The sequence below is a fragment of the Passer montanus genome, unplaced genomic scaffold (assembly GCF_014805655.1).
Source record: "Passer montanus isolate IOZ18808 unplaced genomic scaffold, ASM1480565v1 scaffold128, whole genome shotgun sequence".
Lineage (NCBI taxonomy): Eukaryota > Metazoa > Chordata > Aves > Passeriformes > Passeridae > Passer > Passer montanus.
In genome coordinates, this window is record NW_024359610.1 from 321,513 (window position 1) to 341,421 (window position 19,909).

The window sequence follows — 19,909 nt, forward strand, 5'->3', positions numbered from 1 at the left end:
AATGGAAGGGTTGATAAAATAAATGCTGTAAAAATTTAGAAAGTTAATAAGCCTGTGTAGACATCCCAAGTACACCCCAGGCTGTTATAAGTTGCCAGAGCAGAGGCTCTGGGGCTGGTTGTTAATTAGTTCCTGGGCATTAGCAGCATGACATAGCAGAGCTTTCACACGTAGTATTTATGTTTGTACTAGGGAAAAGGACACACCACCCTTGAATTTCTGGACTTACAAGGCATTTTTGCTTCCAAGATAAAAATCCAAGATAAAAAATTTTCCAAGATAAAAATCTCTATTCTGGCTCTAACTCTGTGCAAGATGCACACCATTTCAGTCAGCTAGAGGATAGTTTAAAGTCTGGAGATCAAAGCTAAGGCAGCCTCGGTGAGATCCTGTGCAAGGAGGGAAACAGCTGAACGCAATCCATGCAGCAGCACAGCCTGCCTCCCCTTCCTCCAACATGTTTAAGTTTGCCCACTAAAGACTTGGAAGTGAGACAGACATGCCAAATATTTGGAAAGAAAACCCTCACAGGCAGGTGGCTATTTGCCATGCAGACAACAGTAACAAGTTCTTCCAAAGGCCTGCCTGTGTCAGGGAACCTGGGGGAAGGAAGAGCCAATTATCAGCTCCAAGAGAAGCAAGAGCAACTCTAGAAGCGGTCTGCTCAGAGTTAGCAGTTCTTCATTTCGTGAGGACATTCCATACAAGCAGAAGGCAGCTGCTGGCCTGTGGAATGAGGCCTTCCTGAGTCCTGCACAGCTGAAGGAAGGGCTGTCTGAACTTTTCACAACAGGGCATTCCCCTAAAGCATGATCAATCAGCTTCCATTTTCCTTTTTCCAAGGAAAAAGGTCATGTGTATGCTTCAAAACACAGAAAGTGTCTGCGCAGCAGAGTCCTTTGTTTTCACCATGCTCAATCACAACACCAAGCTGGAGAACAATCAGTTTAGAAAAACAGGATTCAGCAAACTGGGAAAACAGCCCCAACACTCAGTGAAGAGCTGAGGATCCCAGGTGCTCCTGCAGCAGCCCCAGCAGGCCAGCCTGGCGCAGGGGTTTGTTATTGGGATCGGTGCTGACTGGGTTTGGTGCAGTCATTGGTGCCCTGAGCTGGAACTTCCACAGCTGCCCTACCTGTGAGAGGAGCACACAGCTTCCAGCACAGCCTTCACCACACCGTCACTTCTGACCACTTCTGGGAACACCCGACCAGGTGGTAACATCATCCCACAGTGTGCACTGCTGCACATAAAGCATATTCTTCAACTTTCTAAAAAAAAAAACAAAAAAAACCCACTAACAAAAAAAGCCTGGAACATTGCCATAGTAAAACATTTTTGTTCTGTTGAAATATGACTGCTGTGATGCATTGAGATGCAGAGAAAACAAATGAAAATTCTGGAAAAATTGCAATAATTTGAATTATCTTTGCTATCTAAAAACAGTAACTTCCTTTAATATTTCAAATTTCAGTCTGAAATATATTAATATTTATATTATAGGTTAAATCAATATACTAGGAATATACTAGGAATACAAAACAGTTCAATATTACCATATTAACTAATACAATGAACTATATCACTAAAACAGCATTTGCTAATATTTTAACAAGGCAAGACTTCCTAAATCTAATGCACTTCATACCTCTTAAAAGCAGGAAGTTGTGGTTCAGGATATCTTCTTTTGTATCTATATTTACAACAGTAAATAAGATATTTTAAATCTACCCATTATGAACAGCAATAAATGCATTGTGTTTAATAAAAAATGTTATCCACCTCCACTGTGTGACTGCATTTCCAGACTGGATCAATGCAGCAGCAGCTCCCAATGGACAGTGGGTGGTTCCTTCCAGAACACTCAAGTTAGCCAAAATAAAACTCAGTAGCTCATCAGACAAATTCAGTTCCTGGATTCAGTGTCCCTTGCTAATTCAACACTTTTTAACTGCATATCCTCAGAATTTTTTTTTTTTGGGATTTGGGTCTTTTGTTGTTGCAGTTTTTTGATTTTGTCTCAGTGTCAGTACCTGACCTGGTGATTTTTTTTCCTGCTTAAAAATAACCTGGGTTCGACAGCTAAATTAAAAAAACTCTGAGTGTTGAAAGACTGACTACGTCAGCCTGAACAAAAAGCATCCCACAACAGGCAGTGCTCTCTACCAGAACTTCCTTAAGAAGTGTCAAGTTATTGAACCACAGGAAGTTTTTCTGACAGTCTGCCTATTCTGTGAAAAACATCAAACTAGGAATTTTTTAAAGTATCTTCTGGAAAAGACTGTATTTAATGACAGTGAAATTTCCCAAATTTCAGTGTACGCTGTTGCTATGATTTATGCTGAGGAACAGTAGCAAAACTAAGAAAACTCAGAATTTTCTTTCTTTATGTGATAGTCCAAATAACACAGAGCAAACGGGCGCATCTCACAAGTCCACAAGCCAGTCTGAGATTTCTGGGTTCAATGTTTTTTTATCTCCCACCCAAAATATAAACATGCTCCCAGGAACAAGTGATGCATTGTATCAGTCATCTCACTGCCAACATTTTAAATTTCAGCTGCACTATGGAACTGGGTATTTTCATTACATTAGTTTTGAGGACAAAGCTGGATATGAAGGCTATGGAACAGCAACAGGTGGCAAGCTCTGTCAGTATATCTTTGATTAAGGCTGAATCAAATTACACAGCCCAGGTTTGGTACTGGCTCACAAGCACCCTGCAGAAGATGTGTGGTACAGAAAGGCATGTTCTTGCTATCTTCTCCAGTTGCTTCATAAGTTTTGCCTTTCTGCCTGTAAGCTCTGTGGAGCACAGACTTCCCTCTACGTCACAGAGGGCCAGGTCTATTTGGAGTTTAGGCACAAGGGTGATACAAATTAAATCTCCTTTCATGATAGGCTATAATTTCAATACTACTGTGTTATTTCTCAACAAGAATATAGGTAAATTTGTTTTTAAACAAAAACATTATGAAAATACTAAGTCTTTCTGAGATCTGTTTCCCTTTGTACCTTTAGATACCACACAAGAGTTGAGCACGAATTATCAGAAGACAATTGTTGAACACCATTATATAAACATACCAGTACACAGAATGTCTCCAATTAACAGTCCACTGCTCCACTTGTCCAGAAGCCACTGAAATCAGTTACATTACATACACTACCTAGGTTCATTTTGTGAAATATACGAAATGCTTCAGCTTTAAGCCTGTCACATTGACATGGAAGTTAAAGAATTATCATTTGTCTGAAATCACTTCAGAGAGAGCTGAGTTTCTGTGGTTTCAGTTTTCACCAATCAGATTTACCAGTAGGATAACAAATGTGCCAATACCTAATTCCCGGGCTACGCAACAGGAAGTCTAGCCAAGGCTAGACAGCAAAGAACATGGGTTTGGAATTGGTTTCCTTTGGGCTTGGAACTGAAGAGGTTTCCTCTTGGAGCACCTAGGATGCACTGCCTGCTGCTGCCTTCCTGGGGAAGAGGATAGAAATCCACCACAAGATGGAAATCTCCCATCCACATCAGATTTCTAGCACAGATGGCAATAAGTAAGATCATATAGAGAAACCTAAGGGATAGATTAGATGCTTTCTATTTGGACACATGTAATGCAAATGCTTTTGAGTCCCTGTTAAAGCATAGCCCAGATGACAGTCTTTGGCTTGCCACACCACAGACAGAAGACAAGGAGCTTTTGATAAGAAGATAAAGACGGGAAAAGTTTTTGGCACTTACAGAAACAAACAAAAATCCAGAAAATTTTTAATGCTTCCTCCTTGTTCCTTACAGCTGGACCTCAAAGGACAAAAAGCAATATTTGGCATCACACCACAGCTCCTTCTTTTCCTCACTTGCTCCCAGACCTCTGCTACTCCTTGCCCTACCTGCACTAGGAAAACTGCCCCTACCTTCCTGCCTTCAACCCCTCCACCTCCTGCCGGGACATTCTCCCTCTTGCTCCTGCTGCCTCTGGAGGTGGCCCCAGTCAGTCCACAGGCATTTCTTGGACCAAGCTGATGCAGAGCTACGCCTACTGCCAGCCAGCACAGGTGCCCCAAGACCAGCAAACCCCACCAGGGCTCCCCCGTGCAATGCTCTGAGGTGCACCTCCCTCATCAGGGAAGGGTGGCCTGGTGCCCCAAGCTCCTCTGCACAAACTCCACGAACCCTGAAGGCCAGTTCATCCCACAGCCTGCACAGGGGCTGTGATCTACCTGCCTCACACATCCCATAGATCCCATAGCCACAGGGGGATTTCATTCACTGCCCACAACCACCAACCCATGCACAAACAGTAAATACATTAAAAATCCCCCCACTGAGCTGTGATGCAGAATGCAAGTTTCAACTTGTGCACCTTCAAAGAATTTACAATAGATTCCTTTCTGCTCTTTAATAATGAATTCAGCACAACACCAATCAAAACATTAGATCAACTATGATGTTAATTGTAGGTTCATAAAACCACACTACACTTCAGTTAGAACCCTACATGGGAGGGGGTTCATTTTACTTATTTCTTGAAAAATGGTTTAATGACTCTCAAATAAAGTAACAACTCCTGCTTTCATTTTCTCCACTAAAGGCATATTTTAAATTATTTTTAAAAGCAATTAAACAGGAAGTTGACTGGTGTTCAAATCCTAGTAAGGAAATTTCTTACCTACCTAGGTAAAATCTCTAAAATGCTGTGCAAAGTTAAAAAAAGTGGGGGGAAGATCTGTAAGAGATGGTCATGGAGACATTTTGGAAAAAAAATAGCAAATTATTTTTCTTAATATAGTAAAATAACTTAAAATTAATGTAGGAAAACATACAACAAAAGCATGCCTTTTTATAAAAACTCTATTAAAATGGCACCTTATTTAAAGACACCATACTCAAAGAATGGATTTTTCCCAGCTTTCTGAGGTCATCTTTGTTTTCCTGTAAGAGTGGGATGCAAGGAAGAGGACCAGAAAGTTGAAGACAGCCCCAGACATTCTGCACGGATCCCGGCAGCCAAAGGCTCTGCCTTCCCGCTGGCAGGGAGGGAGGGCAAGGAGAGGCAGCAGGGAACTGGCCAGGCCGGTTCCCAGCAGACACCACTCGCTCCTCAGGAAGGAGAGCTGACTCACACAGCCCATCCTGAAAGGAGGACAAGCCTGTGCTGGAGTCACTTCCCTAGGCCAGGACACACGGCTGCTCCACGGCCTCCATGAGCCTGGACACACGGCTGCTCCACGGCCTCCATGAGCCTGGACACACGGCTGCTCCACGGCCGCCCAGGGCCTGGACACACGGCTGCCCAGGGCCTGGACACACGGCTGCTCCACAGCCTCCCAGGGCCTGGACACACGGCTGCTCCACGGCCTCCATGAGCCTGGACACACGGCTGCCCAGGGCCTGGACACACGGCTGCTCCACGGCCTCCATGTGCCTGGACACACGGCTGCTCCACGGCCTCCATGAGCCTGGACACACGGCTGCTCCACGGCCGCCCAGAGCCTGGACACACAGCCACCCTGGGCCTGGACACACGGCTGCTCCACGGCCTCCATGAGCCTGGACACACGGCTGCCCTGGGCCTGGACACACGGCTGCTCCACGGCTGCCCTGGACCTGGACACACGGCTGCTCCACGGCCTCCATGAGTCTGGACACACAGCTGCTCCATGGCCACCCTGGGCCTGGACACACGGCTGCTCCACAGCCGCCCTGGACACACGGCTGCCCCACGGCCAAGCATCAAGGTCTGCAGCCTCCCATGGCCCAGATGAGCTGCCGTGACACACCACTGCCAGACCCTTCTCCTTCAGTCTTGCCTTTCAATGACAGAGTCTGAGACTCCACTATCAGAAAAGAAAACAATTAATCTTGTATGAAAATGATGAACTGCTTCCTTCCTCCTGAAATCCAGGCCTCTCTTGTCTGCCTCAAAATAAAGGAGAGAGGTACTAAGGGCAGCAAGGCAGAGAGGAGCAAAGGTCTGAACGCTGCTGCCAGCTGCAGAGATTTAACTGACAAGACACTGGGATTTTCTTCCATGCAAGCAAAAGCTTTGGGAAGGTCACCAGAGGCAGTTTTTGGCTGTCTTTATCCACCTCTTCCCCTCCCTCCACAAACCTCCCCCTAGCAGAATAAATGAGTATTCTGTTTGGATAAAAGAACATGAGAAGTTATCCAATGAACTAGGACATCTCACAGGCCGTAGGAAAAGCAGCTGAGAATCAGCACAGCTCCCAAGCATGCCCAGAGATCGCTCGGTGCCATCATCCCCTCCAGCTCCATTCCCAAGTTCTGCTGCAGGGCCAGCACAGCCTGCTCCTTGGGAAGGGCCATTTCCACAGGCCTGGGCTCTGGGCTTGGCTGTGGTTGTGTGTTTGCTCCCCATCTTCACTAGCATTTGAGCTGCCTTGTTGTCAGCAATATTGCAATCAAGGCGGAGGCAAGTAGCAAGCGATAGTGACTGGCCATGCCCAACAGCCCTCTTTCACATCTGGTTTCTGGTCACTTGCACACAAAGCTATGCCAGGCCTTTCTCTTTTCCCACCTCACTACTAAAGTTCAAACTAGTTTAACTCTGGACTGGCAGTATATACCATATTCATAAGGATTTAACATCTTATTTTTGCTTGAGAAAAAAAACAAACCTAACCAAAAATGCTGAAAATTCCAGAACTCTGACCCGTACCAGCACAGGCTCCCGGGTGATGTCCACATGCTTATACAAGGTAGAAGAACACGTTGTTCCTGTAGCAGCTCCTGCAGCGGGGTCCCACGCAGCCCTGGCACATGGAGCTGCTGTTCCCAGCAGGGCAGGCTCCGGACACGCGGCTGAGCGCTCCTGGAGCGGGGTCCCACCCACGGCAGCCTGCCAGGAATGCTCTGATCCTGGCCACTGCTGTGCCTCATCCTGGGCACTGCTCTGCCTCATCCTGGGCACTGCTCTGCTTCTGGGCACTGCTGTGCCTCCGGGCACTGCCCTGATCCCGGGCACTGCTGTGCCTCATCCTGGGCACTGCTCTGCCACCAGGCACTGCCCTGATCCTGGGCACTGTTCTGGCTCTAGACACTGCTCTCATCCCAGGCACTGCTGTGCCTCTGGACACTGCTGTGCTCCCGGGCACTGCCCTGCTCCACCATGCCCGACAGGAGCACAGCTGCTCATCTGCAGCACCTCCACGTAACCCGCCCAGACTCACTGACTGACTGAAGGTGGCAGAAAGTAACTGAGAGCAGTACAGACTGTGGCCAACAACAGGCTCACCACTACGCCTTTTCAGACAAGTGTCACAAGTTCCGCTTGCTTTTTTAGGGGACTTTTCTGTACCACATTACACTAAGTACCAAACCTAGTACTAAAGCAAACTAGTCCACTGTTAAGCTCACTGAACTCCCTGAACTAGCCACTGCTTTCCTGCACCAAACAAATAACCAAATGTTGCAGGACTTGATTATTTTCAGCATCACAATTCAGAAAAAAAAACCAAACCCCATAACAAAATGTAGACATTACTCACACAGTCCCAAAGTTCAGAACTGCTTTAGCTCTTCATCTGTACTAAATGTATTGAAATAATCTACATAAAGTGAAGCAGAAGTACAGGAAGTTCTTATTTATGTTTTCTGTTCATTTAAAATGCCGCTTTTCTCCAGTCTTCTCTCAGTGCATGCAGATTTCTACACTAAACAGCAAACACACATTACTAATTAAGATTACTATTATTTGTACAGAGCATATGCTATCACTGAATATGAAAGTACCTCAAAATGCACTACAGACGCTGTTCTGCTGTTGCAAGAAGCTTCTATAAAAAGGCAGTGTGTATCCTATAACTTTCCTTGTTTACATTGTGTGACTGAATTCAACTGTTCATTATAAAAGGATCCTGCATTACTATTGAAAAATGCAAGCTCCAAAAGGTGTTATCTTGTTGACATTGTAAGAAAAATTAGAACAAATTCTCCCCTCTCATAGAAGATGATTCTTACAAAACTTTCTCCAACTGTGTTTCAAAGCAGAACTTCTGGTATCAGCACTGCTATTTGCGCTGAACATCTAACAGGATGAAAGGAAAAAAGACACAGTTTTTACTGGAAAGGGCCTATCAACTTTTCTACCTTAATTAAAAATATTAATAGCATCTTATTTCAGCAGCAACAGAACAGTTCACAAGCAATTTCAACAGAAGGAGAAAGTTACTGCAACCTACCTTTCCACAGTCAGGTTACATTTACTTGCATATAACATTGTAATATTTAACAGAAACATTGCAGGATATAAATGCCAACAAAAAGCTTTTGCCCCCAACACACACTCCCCCCACTTTAAACAGGATGAACCTGACTGAATTACTGTCTCTTCATAAACTAAACAAGCACCTTTAGTAAGTTCCCATATCTTTATCGCAATGAACACAGTATTTGATGCTGACCTCAAAAATACAGTTATTAGTTAAGGGGAAAACACTATCATCCTTGTCATCTCCTAATCTCCAAACTCCAATTTATCAAAAACTGACAATGCTGAAAAAACTGAAAAGCCAGCTCATGCAACACTAGTGCTCTCAGTCCAGCCACACCTTCTCCTTCAAACAGGCGAATCTGGAAGCAATGACTAATGTAAAATTAACAGGGAGCGGGAGGCTATTTCGAAAAAAAAAAAAGTACAAAGGTCTACGGGGCAAACAGAGGCACTTCAGAAACACTCAGTTCTCTGCCGGTGAACTGGTGATGTCTCCTGAGCGTCAGCCGGGAGGAGAAATGGACCAGAGGGGGCTTGAGTCATCAACTCTGTTTTTTTCTGTGCTGAAACAGCCTGGGTTCAGCATCAGCATTTATTTTATTGCGGCGAGACTTCATTTCCCAGCTCTCCCAGCCCGAGCCGCGGCAGTGGCACGCGGTAACCGGCACCTGCAGAGCACTTTCCGCTCCCGCACACACCGCAGCGTGCCCGGGGCACGGCCAGCCGGCGGCACGGCCGCCTGTCCCCGCGGGCCGCGCCCGGCACGTGCTGCTCCGGCCGGCCCGCGGGTGCCAGCGCAACGGGCAGCAAACACCGCCAGAAGTTACTACAGCCCCGGGAGCCGTGCTCCCGGCGCGCGGGCCGAGGATGCTCCGCGGCTCCCGGTGCTGGGCGACGGGAGCGCGGCTCGTTCTGCGGTCACGCGAAGGGTGAAAAACCCATATTTAAATCCGGCGCAGGGAACGCCGCGACGGCAGCGGGGCCAGGCACGCCCGGGAACCCCGGGGCGGCAGCCGAAGCCTGGGACTCCGGGGCACACCGGGGCGGACAGAGCCGTGCGGGCACACCGGGCGCGCAGGGCCCGGCGCTCCGCCATCCCCCGCAGCCCCCGCCGTGTACCCGCCCGGCCCCGCGCCCGGGGCTCACCTCACCCCGAGCCGTGCCTGGGGCGGCTCCGCCGGGACAGCCCCCGGGGACGGCAGGCTGCTCCGGCGCCGCCCGCCGCAGCCGTGGCGGTGAGTGTCCGAGCGCGGCGGGGCAGCGGTGTGTGGGTGGGTGCATGGCTGGAGCAGCCGGCCGCACGATGGCCGGCGCGGGCTGCCCGCGGTGCCCGCCGCCGGGAGCAGCCCGGAGCTCCGGGGGTTTCGCCGGGCCCCTGCCCGTCTCGCCGTGCCGCGGGCTCCGGATGCCCCCGTGGGCAGGAGCTTGGGGCGGCTGGCTGGCCGTGGTCCGCCCGGCCTGCCGCTCCGGAGAGCCGCGGAGCCGGCAGGGCGCACTGCCCGCGGCGCTGCTCAGACCCGACGGGTCAGTCCGGGTGCTTGGGAAAGATGGAGAAACGCTTTCCGTAGTGTTTTAACATCCTACCCTTTTAAGCTTACAGTAGCAGCCGAACTCTCTTGATGGCGCGTGAGGAATCACAGATGTAGAAAAGAAAAGCCAGTATCCCTAAAATCGCCGTAAAACATTTCAATAACAGGCTTTGCGCGTGTTAAATGCTTGATCAACTTTTTGCATCCCATGCCCGTCCTGGACTCGCCATCTCGGTGTGTCTCGGGAATCTGGCCGTGGCCATTCCTGTCCTTCCCGCACAGACTGTCCCGGTGTGGCCCAGGGGTGACTGGTTTCCATTTACTTACACTCTGCTCCCGCCCTGCAGGTCCGATAGCGATCGACACTCTGCTCTTCATTGAATGACGCTGTAAATGGCTCAGAGGAGCCCAACCAAATGGCCACTTGAATCAGCAGCTCTTGCTGTCTCGAGAGGTTGTTTCATTCACCCCTTTTCCCTGTTGCACAGATGGGATGGTGTAGAAAGCCTGCTGTAAAGGAACAAGAAAAACGTATCCACATTGTCACTTGTGTCTGTTTCCATCCAGCTCAGTTTTTCGGTTTAGTGTTTGATGGGGGGAACCATCGTTTTAATTTACGTATAAGGACGCATGAACTCGTGATGTGGTTTAATTGGTGCTGATGCTGCAGGTAGAATTATGTCCTTCGTTAGCCTCTGCTTGGGAGGGAGCTGCAGGTAAAAGCAGGAGGTAGCTGAACACAGAGAGCCACCTCTAAACTCATACAGTCCCTTCTCTGAATTTCCCACTGGAATGTAATCTGCTACATGGAAACCATCTAGGCTATTGGTAAAATATGTAATCTCTGAGGAGTTTGTTGCTATTTGTATCATTATTTGTATGTTGAATAATGGAGTAGGAATACATTATGATGATATCCACATGGAAAATGTTTGGCAGCTGTAAACAGGAGTCTTGGGTCCTCACTGCTCTGAAAAATCTCATGACTTATACCATGTGAACTACATATACAATATTTCCAAACTAAAAGGGTGGTCTCTGTCTAGGAAATGGGAAACAGGAGCTGAGGGGAATAACAGTAGAAACTTAGTAAAATAAAGAGTAGCAGGTGTGAAATAAAATAAGTGGTGGAAGGGTCAAATGAGAGTGGAGAGCTGCAGTAAAGGAAAGATAAAATGTGAACTAACTAGATCTAGAATAAAGGGAAGAGAAAGCGCAGGATGTGTGAGAACTGTGACCTTCCTTAGCTGCAAGGCTGCTTCTACCGAAGGTGTACTGAATTAGTTAAATTAGTTTCAAATCAGTCTCAACTGGTTTTCACCTGTAATTTGGGTATTATTATGCTGGCTTGGCTTTCACAGATAACAGTTTTGGGAAAGGAGGACACTTGCTTGTCCCTCAGTAAATGGGGCTGTTCCTGGTGTCGTTGTGGGGGCTGTGGAAGGCACAGCCTGCGGGCAGGATGGGCACAATGCCATCCCAGCCCTTCCCGGCCCGGGCTGGCTCCCGGGGATAGGAACGGGCTGCTCCAGTGCCCTGCATCCCTGCGGAGCCGCGCATTGCACGGGCTGGCTGCGCCTTGGAGTTCCCGTGGGGTGAGATGGGGAAGGGTAAGAAATGCTGGGGGAAGGAGAAAGGGATCCTGAGCGGGTTTGTTTTGGCACAGAAGAAGTAGAAAGAATTGAGAGGTCCTGTTGGATTTGGAAATATGTTGGACGACTGTCGGTGGGGAAAAGCTGTTTCATTCTGCCTGGTGTTAGTCATACCCTCAGAGCTGGTTTATTTGTTTTGGCACCCTGAGCAGCCAATGCATTATCTAATTGACTGCTGCGTGTCCCAGTGCAGCAGTCCTGTCCAGCAGGGATGACATGGGCTATGGAAAGGAGCCCCATTTTAACTTGCCAATGCAATGTCACGGGGGGAGATTCTTTGATTTCTTATCCTATTAGCTGAAAGTGCCCTTTGTCAAATATATGTTTAAATTCTTACACAATTTTTAAAATTGGACTTTAAACAAGTCGATTTTATTTTTATTCACCTTCTTCTGGATGCACCTTGCAAGTGGGATGGTCTGTATCGTTCTCATTTGGAAAGTCATGATTCCACTGTGTTTGCAATTTGTAACAACCTAGTCTCATGTTTTCCTTTGGGACTGTACTGGTTTCTCTTGAGCCTTAAATCTGACCCCTTAAACTGGCTGTGCTCATCTTGCAGTGGTTCAGATGACAATGTTGTTAACAGGTATTTGCGAGTTGTTTTGCTGCTGTTGTGCTTCTTCAGCGTTTCCAGTCATTAATATGTTTTTCTGCTTTGTTTAATCTATTCTGAAATTAATCCATAATCGAGTCTTGCTTTATATATATAATATATTCCACAGGTGTTTACAGCCCTTGCAGAACATTGACATGCCTATTTTTAATTTTAGTGATAAATATCAGTCACAAAAACAGTGTTGTTTTGTTTCTTGGTGGATCTTTTGTTTTCCTCTTTTTTTCTGCGTTTTGTTTTGTTTTTGTGAATTTGGTTGGTTTGGTTTTGGGGAGTTATTTGGGGGAGGCTGGGGGGTGTGGTTTGGTTTCTGCTGGAAGCTATTTAATGCTACCCATTTGAACTGTAATCTCTTCCAGATACTGAATTATGAAGGTTTGGGGAAAAAAATACCTGGAGAAGAGAGTGATGCTCATGGCAGGCTAACACAACACATGAGCAGCTGTTTAGTGCTCACATGGGGAGTTATTTAGATATGTGGGTTTCTTTCCTCTCATTAAAACCTACAGTTTGATTTCAAAAGTTATTGCAAGTCATTGTGTTGATGTCACAGCAACTCAGTCAATCACAATACAATTGATTTGGGTAATTTTGAAACTGTAATTTCACTTGCTATAGAAAGCACTAAATGTTCTCCTGCTTTTTATTGTTTAACTGGGGAGGTAAGGCACCTAACAGGTGTATTTCTGAGGAAAGTGGTGGGCTGACATTCTGCTTTTTCAGTGGGGGCTTTTATAGAAATGTTCTGTTTCAGACAGTGCCGTTCAAAATTACTGCTCTGCTGTGGATAGATATTACTCTTTCCCAGCGGTAAAACAAAATACTGAGGAAAAACTATTGGATGCTGACAGGTTGTTTGCACTTTCTTTTTTTCTTGCATGGCTTTGAAGCACCAAGTAGGAGTATTTGATTGCAGATGGTGCACAGTGCTCAGCATGACCACCAGCCTTCCTTGCAGAGCCCCGTGCTGTGGCTCAAGCCCAGCTGCCGTGGGAAGGACAATAATGCCCTGTAATGATACTTCCCTCCAGCTTTCCCAGTGCCAGCAGCAGGATCCTGCAACTGTGCAGGGAGCTGCACTGTGGAATGGATCCAGCTTCCCCAGAACCCTCCCTGGCATAGGTGCCCTTATTTTTCCAGTTGGATCAGTTTTCCAGAGCACGCCGCTGCTGCCCGTAATGCCTGCACCAAGGGATGTGCAAGCAGCCCTGCGCAGCGGGGTGAGGGCTCCTCTTTGGCAGGAGTGGAAAGGGCTTGTCCTGGACACCTGCTTCAGCAGAACGGAGGAGGTTTGGGGAACACAGCTTGCTGACCTGTAGTGTGGCTCAGTAGCCTTTCCTTGGCAAGGGATCCCAGGGAAATTGGGAATCCTGGAATTCCCAGTGCATCCTGCCCCAGTATATTGTTTCAGCTGGTCGCGTGGCCCCAGGAGTGGAGTGAGGGTGTTGTGTGTGGGGCAGCATGAGAAGGGATGTCCTCAAGTGAGCTGTGCTGCTGAAGCCAGCTGATGGTGAAATCAGGTTTCACAGGATGCACCTGTAAGTCAGGGCTCCTCTAGGACATTGCAGCACCTGGAAATAAGCAGGCAGCGTGGCAACAGACAAGAAAATGATTTGGAGAAAAGATGGCAGGAAATGCTGAGTGAGATGTCCAGTAAAACAAGGTCATCAGCAATTGGTCTGTTCTGTGGGTTTTCAGGTCCTAAGCTTGTGATTGTTGTGTAAAAAACCTTAAAAAAAAAAAAAAAGAAAAAAAGAAAAAACCCCAACCACAGCATACAACAACTCTCCCCAAAGCCCACAAAGAAATAAAAAATCCCTCACCACCCCAGCTCTGGGCAATGCAGGTGCTCCTATCTGCTCAAGGACAGGGGAAGGTCTGCTAAAATCCTTTGCAGTTTCTACCAACTGCTACAGTTGCTGACTGAACAAAATATTATCTAGCTTCTTACTAGTTTGTATATGAGCCTAGAAAAAATGTTGAGAAATTAACCAAATTGTAATCTTTCTTACCAGACCAGGGATACAGAATGTCAGGCTGAAATCTAGGGATACTTCTGAATAAGGAGTCAACAAAGAAAATGTATACCCAGAAAGATTATTTGATTTATGGTCTGTACATTTCTGATGGCTGTGACTGAGAGGCCCCAGACAAGGATGAGTTGCTTTTTGTAGTAAGATCTCAGACAACATTATGCAATAATTTAAAGTGAAAATGTGCCAAATGCTTCCCTGCACATAACTCTGGGAATTTGGCCTAGCAGAACTGGCAAAAGCTGTACAAAATGATACTGATGCTCCTGACAAAATAAGCTGCAGTGTCTCCTAAATCACATGAATTATCTGTCCCTCTGGCTTGTCTCTCACAGGCTGCAGACAAATGTTCTGCTCTGACTCCCACTACGCTACTCAGACAAAATCACCTGGGCTGGTTTACAGGACAGTGCCACAGAGGAGTTGGTGCCAGCTCCCGAGGTCCCTCAGGGTCCTCTCTGCCCCGCGGTGCTCGCCCTGGCTGTGTCCCACCTGCAGCTCGGGCAGCAGAGATGCAGAATTGCTCTCAAGTGCAAATGCTGCAGCTCCACACAGCCACAGCTCCTGGTGGGGCAAACACGGAAAAGCGTCTTGGCTGAAGGAGAAGCTGGACTTATTGAGATGGAGTCATATGTTCTTGAAGCACTGTTAAACTGTTCTGCCAGCAACATAAACTAAGCCAGCTGACTTCTGCCTGCAGCTCATTAGGAAATGCGTGCAGAAATTGGTCTGTCAGCAGGGCTGTGAGGAACAGGCCTCCAGCAGTGGGGCAGGGAACCCTTCCATACAGATTGGGGTTTGTTGAGTCAAAACCATCAGTAACAAGGCTAGCATGAAAATGGGGTGGGAGGAAATACTTTCATTAAAAATACTACACAGAAGGCAACAGTAAAGACAGAGGCAAGTGCAAAAGGTGAGGACAACTTAAAATTACCTTTTTAATTCCTTAAATAAGGAACCTGACTGCTGTTTTCCTTCTTGCTTTTGCAAAATCTGAGATCTAGCTAGATATAGAGAATAAAGCTATCATGACTCTCAAACTGTGTATTTCCAATTGTGCGTTTTGCAACAATGAAAACAAAATCACATTGGCTGGTTTATCTGAAGAGCAATGGGGCTGTGACTGAACAACTGGAATCCAGATATGTTGCACAGATTTTTTTTAAATGCAGACTTCAGTATGTTTTTGTCCTTCTTTTTTTCCTTTTAAATTGACTCAATGACTTCAACCTGCTCTGAGCTTCTTTAAGTGTCTACAATTGAACTTCTGCTACTACTTGCTATTGACCCTTTCTGTGTCTCATGGTTTAATACATGTGATGCTTCTTGCAGAACTCACTGATCTGCTGCAGCTCCTTTTGAGGTCTAGCTCCTTAACTAACCCTGCCTCTAAAATTGGATCCTTATTCCACTGGCCAGTGGTGTTATCCGTGGAATCTGTTTCTGCAATTTCTGTGGTGCAGTGTAAATCCTGCCTCTTGATGAGAAGTGCAAAGCCCAGGTACTTTGTTGTACTGCAGGGAATGTTGATTCTCTGCAGTTTTGTGGAACAGCATCTTTGCTCCTGTTGTGCTAAGTGAATTCTGTAGATTTAAGTGTTTTTTCTGAAGAATGCAGAGCAGCAGAGGGGTGAGTTGCTTGCTGCACCATTCCAAATAAGCCTTTGCACCCAGCCTAGCCAATAGCAGGTATGCTTTATGGGCCAGGCAGTCATAGGTCAATTTAACTACACATTTATTATTTCTTAAGTAAGGGAGAAAATTGTAGGGTCCTATAATGGATAACTCGGCCTCACATCTTCCAATTATTCTTTCATATATTTATGCATATTGTTTAATTTTGTAGCTTTTGTTGTACATGGAGGTAATAAATAGAAATCCAGACAGAACATTGATAAAAACAACATAAGACAAAATCCTGCAAATCTCTTGTGGTACAGAAGTCTGTAAACGATGCCTCAGAATTTTTGCCTTTAGCTCAGCAAAGCTGGACTTTGTCCAGGTCTGTCCAGCCACATGCCAGGAGCTGCCCAGAGCAGCTGTGGCTGCCCCTGGATCCCTGGCAGTGCCCAAGGCCAGGCTGGACAGGGCTGGAGCAGCCTGGGACAGGGGGAGGTGTCCCTGCCATGGCAGGGGGTAAAGCTGGATGAGATTTAAGATCCAGCCCCAAATGTTCCATGATTAACTACTCGAAGCACCAGAGCATTTTCTGATTTCATCCTGTTTCATTTAAACCTTGCCATGGCCAGGTGTGCTCACTGCAGCAGGCCAGCTGCTTTTGGTCCCTGAGAATGGACTGTGCACTGTTTTGTTCAAAACAAATCAACATGAAATGCCGTCTGACTCACTTGATCCAAGGTGATGTGATGACTTCATTTCCTACCCTTTTTGTGTCAGCTTACCAACTTCTAAAGCATTTATTTCCTTTTTTTTATCTACTTGTTTCAACGTTTTTTCTAAGTGTTCCTAAAGCTTATTTTCTCTTGGATTTTCTAAGAATATTCCAAGAACAGAAGGGAAATAGAGTTCCCTTGTGATGTGCAGATCCTCAGAAAGCAGATGAGCTATTCCCTACCCCTGCAGTGTGACAGAGCAGTCCATGAAGCTGATTGTTTTAAGTGTTACTCAAATTGATCTTCCTAATTTGGATTAAGTTTTACTTAATGAGGAAGTAATGAGATTATCATAGACAAAAAGGACTGTGTCTCTTTTGGAAACATACCATTTCTGAGACTTGACTTTATTTCAAAGAGAGCTATAATTCTTTCTTTAGGGGAATGTAAATTTAAATTGCAATCAAACAGTGGGATTTTTCTAGAAACTGTTTTGACACCGAATGATAGAAGTATTATACAGTGTATTTTCTTCCTGTGGAAAGGATTGACTGCTGCAAGATTAACACGTTCTGGATGGGTGCCCTTTTCAGATAGTTAGTTCAACTAGAAGAGAAAGGATCTGATTAAGGGATCAAGCTCATTATTTGTTTGTTATTTGTACTCCACACCCTACAATGGGAATGAATCTTTGCCTCTTTTCCTTAACAATAATTAGGGTCAGAGGGTTCAACAACTGTATATTAATATGCCTTTTTTAAAAATGAAAACATGAAGTAGCGAAGCAATTAACCTTTCCATTAAACTTTAAAATGTTTTAGAAAGCCTTCCACAAAATGTTCAAGGCATAGCCAGATACTCAAAAGAGAGCACTGAGAATAAGGGCCTTTGAGAGTGGGGATTTTTCCGGAGTTTATTTTCTAGGAACCTCTGCTGCAATGTATAATCCAAGTTGCTGTTGGTGCTGTTCTCAGTGTCTGTGGTTCAGCTCTGGTTTTTTGGTGGTGTAGCCCCAGCAGTACATCAGGTGAGCCACAAAGGGGACTGTGACACCTGTGACACCTGCTGTCACCGGGTTCTGTGTCCTTCCTTCACACCAACCTGTGGAGCCCCGGCCCTGCTGCCACTGGTGAGGCTACTAAACTGTGTTTTGTGAGAACTTGATTCATATTATTGATTTTTGCATTTAATAACGTGAGTGATTTAAAACGTGTACAAGAAATTATGTTTCAAAAGGCATGTCTGGCTCATTGAGCACTGTGCCTCCCTGCCAGAAATCCATCTGTCCTTTGCTTGGTGAGCAGCACTTTAGCTGGGAGGGAAAATTGGCCCCAGTGACCCAGATCTGCAAAGGTTTATGTATGCAAACAACTTGTTGAATCCAGACAGTGGAATTAGGCTCTTAAAATCACTGGTTAAACTCACTGGGAGCATTCACTTGTGGAACTGGGCCTGGGCTGGACCTGACTCATCCCCAGGGGCAGTATGTGGCAGGCACCAGGCTTTGCTTCTTCCAGGAATGCTGACTGACACTGGGGAGTTTAATTTCTATTCAAATGATATGAAGGAGAGTCATGCCTCAATATTGGCTATTTCCATATATGAGAATAAACATAGGTCATATACCTCAGACACCAGCAAGGGCTTGCATTAAAAATGTAAGAAGAGTCTGTAAGAATGTACTGAAGAGTTTGGTTGAATTGGAGATGAAATATTTTAAGAGAACATGTTTTTGTTGCCTAAAAGAGTTCAGTGAATAGTGAAATACTAAATTGTCAAAGGAGCAGAAAAAGATTTGATAAACCTTGTGTTTTTTACTGCTAAGAGATTTAGCTGTGGTTGGCTGTAGGCAGAGCTGACTTGGCATTCTTGGGGGACAGATCTCTATGTACAGGGACTTCTGCCTGGTGGCTGGTTGATCTTGTGCACTTTTTCTTTCTAAGATGCATCAAGACTCCCAGCCTAGAGCCTGCAATGAAGTTTGAGCAAAGCTTTGAGGCAGGGTATTGGAATTTGGGCTTAGATGGACTTTTAGAGTATTGGAGAAGTTTCTAGATATAACTGCATTAAAGCAGAAATAAATATAACTGGCAGTGCTTTTATAATTTTGATTAGTATGTTTGCTAGTTCCTGAAGATAAGGTGCAGATTTATATGGATCTTGTCCTTTTCCAGAACCATCTTAACATTTACTTTCAGTGTTTTAGTGAGGTCATAAGGTTGAATAACAGAAAATAATGCCTGTGAAAGGCTGAGATCAGATACAAATGTATGACATTATTGTGGAAGAGAGAAACAGGTTGGCTAGAAGTGAATAAGGGCTTGGTTCATCAAATACAGTAGCCCTAAATTTACAGAAATGCCCAGTAAATTATTCTGCCTCAGTTCTGTTCTCGAGGTCTATTCTCTTGGTTTCTTGTGAAAGGAGGCGGAGCTAAGGTTAATATGTGTGAAGTTTTGGTCAAATACTGACATTAAATCAGAAAGATGCCAGTAGAAAGAAGACATCAACAATTCGCCAAATGACCAAATAAATAAATAACCCAGACGGGTAGCTCTGCTGCTGCTAATCTTTCTGGTATCCGTAGCTATTTTTCAAAAAGGACAGCATGTCTTGTGTTAGAAGCTTGTCATTTAAAGCTGGCCAGATGGGCCCAGATTAGGATGATGGTTCCCCAAATGTGCAATACAGGAGAATGACGCTGATGTGGCAGCTGCGCAGGGAACTGTAATAAAAGGTTTTAATAGAGGGAAGTGCCTGTGGTGGATCCAATCTTCTTAGAGCTTTTGAGTACTCCCAATTTTCCATCAGTGTTATTTTTGCCTTCATTATATGGTGCAGACGAGAGTCACTGTAGTACTCCCTTCCCAAGTTTATCAGCAGAAGCCGTGCTCAGATGATCAGAAACCCAAAAAAAGCAGGCAGGACTGACTGTCCATAGCAGAGGGCTGGATGCAGAGTGTCAGACAGCTCACAGCAAAGTACACTGCAAACTGTCTTCTGTTGCAGTCTCACCTTTTTACTTGACTGACATTAATAGCTCTCTGGCAGGGTAGTCCCATTTTCATTTCTTCTGCTGGTCGTCCTTCCCACCTTCCTGTTGCATTGTGCCATCCTTGGAGTTCGTAGGGATAAACTAGTTCATCTCACTAGAACAGTGAGGAAATAACTCCACAAATGAATAAATTTTGCTGCTCTACTCTTTGCTGTGTCACTGCTTGCTGTGGGACCAGGCAAACTCAAAGGTGTGACAAAGAGATGGAATTTTGTGTGTGTGAAATTTTGGCAGTGTGGCTGGGTTTGAGGGAGGGTTCATGGGGAGCCTCACTGGACATGGCCTTTCCTTTCTGGTGTGACTCAGCTGTTGATTCAGTTCAGCTGGAACACCTCAGGTGGATCTCTTGCTTTTATTTCTGTGCCAGACCTGGGATGACACCAATGCATGCTGAATTGAAAGTACGGGGTTTGACACATACAAGACATTTTTTTACTGTGTTGTGAAGCTCATTG

At 45.8% G+C, this 19,909-nt stretch overlaps 2 protein-coding genes across 9 annotated transcripts in view; one reads left to right on the forward strand and one right to left on the reverse strand.

The window, feature by feature from the left end:
• The window catches only part of PKP4 (plakophilin 4), a 54,817-nt gene extending 53,546 nt beyond the window's left edge, over positions 1 to 1,271 (reverse strand). For all 8 annotated transcript variants that reach the window (XM_039698593.1, XM_039698600.1, XM_039698592.1 and 5 more), the window contains exon 1: positions 1,136 to 1,271. The gene's annotated coding sequence lies outside the window, so the exon portion shown is untranslated. The remainder of the gene's footprint in view (positions 1 to 1,135) is intronic.
• Positions 1,272 to 9,378: 8,107 nt separating this feature from the next.
• The window catches only part of CCDC148 (coiled-coil domain containing 148), a 49,616-nt gene continuing 39,085 nt past the window's right edge, over positions 9,379 to 19,909 (forward strand). The window contains exon 1 of the mRNA XM_039698604.1: positions 9,379 to 9,472. The gene's annotated coding sequence lies outside the window, so the exon portion shown is untranslated. The remainder of the gene's footprint in view (positions 9,473 to 19,909) is intronic.